Source organism: Chrysochloris asiatica, unplaced genomic scaffold (genome assembly GCF_000296735.1).
Source record: "Chrysochloris asiatica unplaced genomic scaffold, ChrAsi1.0 scaffold00041, whole genome shotgun sequence".
NCBI classification, from domain to species: Eukaryota; Metazoa; Chordata; class Mammalia; order Afrosoricida; family Chrysochloridae; genus Chrysochloris; species Chrysochloris asiatica.
Window position 1 is genome coordinate 10,967,019 of NW_006408559.1, and position 2,706 is coordinate 10,969,724.

Sequence of the window (2,706 nt, forward strand, 5' to 3'; positions counted from 1 at the left end):
GAGTCGGTTCCGACTCGATGGCACCTGACAACAACAACAATGCTCAGACTAAGGAGCTCTGGTAGCGTCATGGTTTCGAATCGGGCTGCTAACCTTAAGGTCAGCAGTTTGAAACTACCAGCTGTTCCATGAGAGAAAGATGAAGCTTTCTGCTCCCGTAAAGAGTTACCACCTCGGAAACCCTGTGCAGGGTCACTATGAGTCAGAACCGACTCTACGGTACTTAACAACAACAACAACAACAACAATGCTCAGACTGGAATCCTGGTGTGGCACTGTGGATTAATGCACTGGACTGAAAGGTTGGTTTGAACTGCAAGGTTGGAGGTTTAAGCTCACCAGCTGCTCCTCAGAAACCCTTAGTCAAAACCAACTCAACGGCACTAACTATAACAGTAACAATGCTCAGACTAACAGCTGTCAGGTTATGAACACTGCATCATCACTGTGCACTACCCAGCCTATGAGGAGGCAGACAAAACGCCATCAGCATCACCTTCTCCATCCTCCAGCTGAACAACCTGAGGATCCTGGATATTTGGGGACATAGTCAACATCCCATCATGAACAACAGGCAGAATTAGGATGAAATGCTGGCTTCTGACTCCAATCGTTGACTCTTTCCTTTGAGCTGAGCCTCCAGGGAAACAGGAGGGACCAGAAAGGACTTGGGTGTGGGCATTTCCAACCTCAACAACTATATAGCTACAGGAACTGGTTGTCATCATGGGTTGCAAGTAACCTGTGTGTGAAAGGCTCCCCTAGATTGTGGGAAAGGTTAACTCTCATTTGGGGACCATATTGTCAAACACCCAAGCCTTAAGCATAATCACATGTTCTATGTGTTTCTTTTCACACACAAACGCAAAGGATTCTGAATCTATATCTAGAGTGGGAAGGTAGGGTTCTCTCTGCACTATAAAGGAGCAGTAATCAGAGATCATGTGAGATATGAACAAGGTAGAAAATGACTGGCGAGATGGATTAGGAAGACATTGGGAATATAGATGATATGAAAAAGGTGGAGAATGACTGGAAAGATTAGGAAGACATTGGGAATATAGATGATATGAAAAAGGTGGAGAATGACTGGAAAGATTAGGAAGACATTGGGAATATAGAAGATGAATAGAAAAGAGATGGGTAGGCTTCTTCTGGAGGTTTGAGATGAGAATGGAGATGCTTGGATACAGACAAGAAATAGGTACTGGGCAGTGTGTAAATGTGCTACATTACATGAAAAATGAAGCATCAGGATTGGAGGAAGACTCATTAAAAACCTGTAATTTTCAGATGCCACAACCTTGCTTGGCAACAGGGAAAAGGACTTGAAGCATTTAGTGATGAAGAACAAAGACTACAGCCTTCAGTATGGATTACAATTCAACATAAGACAAAACTCCTCACAACTAGACCAATAAGCAACATCAGAATAAACGGAGAAAAGACTGAAGGCAGATTGGTGGGATGACAGCTGAGGAAGGAAGACCCCACCTTTGTGGAAGAAAATGAAGAAACTGGAGGAGGGTGCAGACAATGGACAGGGCAAACAAAAAAGAGTTTTTTCTAAAGAATTACGATGTATGGTAGATGGGTTTGGAGATGACCAGAATCCTTACACTGAACCAATAGGTAATCTTGGAGACTTTGTAGTTTATCACTGAAATGACTCATAAGGCCACGTCAATCAGAAGACAGACTTAAGTAGAAGTTGGAGGGTATCGTCTTATTGACTTGAAAGGACCCGAGAAAGTTTGCTGCCATTAGACTTGCTTACTACGAATGAAGAATTCAAAAGAGCTAGAAAAGTATGTGATGAAGCGAACTATTGATCATGACACATTTTGAATTTTCTGAAACTGCACTGTCTTCTGGGTAAACTAAATGTAGTGACTGTGTTTTCCACAGAAAGGTTCTGATGTATCTAAGATGGAGAAACACAACATTTTCATGTCTTTGATTTTAGATTGGGATATTAGCCTTTCGTTGCTTGTCTTCATATTATACGTGAATCAATCATTGGTTTTTAATGATCACTAGTAAGTCAAATTACTTTCTGACTTTAGACTATCTAAATGGCACAGTAGTATTTATGTGTTAGGTCTTTGAACCATTGTATGGTACGGTAGCTGTTTAATATGCGAAATCTAAATGGAACCTTTGATCCAATGATAGCTGAGATGTGTTTCATGTTTTCTCAAGTTTCTAGACAACAGTAGTCTATGAGATTAAGATAGTGAACTGGTTTGTGTCTCTCTTTAGGAAAATACAGACTTCGTAAGAATGTTTATCTGTCTTAAAAGATCATTTAATAGTCTTCAGTTAACGAGAGTGATTTTTTCTTTTTTGAGAAACTAAAAGTTTCATATAAATGTTTCAGTGTTGGGAGGCTTTTTTGATTAAAAACCTTGGGGAGTTATACTACTATTTATCAACTTTTAAAAAGGAGAACTCATTTTTCCAGATCAGATTAAATCTTCTAAAAAAGAAATGTTTTCAGTATTAGGAATGGCACTGCTTTAAAAGCTGATGGCAGATAAGCATGTGGAGTAGTATTTTATTAACATTTTTGTTCTTAATCTTTGTGGACATGTATACTTGACTAAGATCTTATGTGGGTATGGAAACTGCTTTTATAGTTCAGACTAGACAAGTTTTGAGTGTATTTAGTCATAGTGTATTAAGTTGTTACTGTACTTAGTTCAA

At 39.4% G+C, this 2,706-nt stretch overlaps 1 pseudogene; it reads left to right on the forward strand.

Moving 5' to 3' along the window:
• Positions 1–1,832, forward strand: part of LOC102829032 — a 26,771-nt pseudogene extending 24,939 nt beyond the window's left edge.
• Positions 1,833–2,706: the final 874 nt, after the last annotated feature.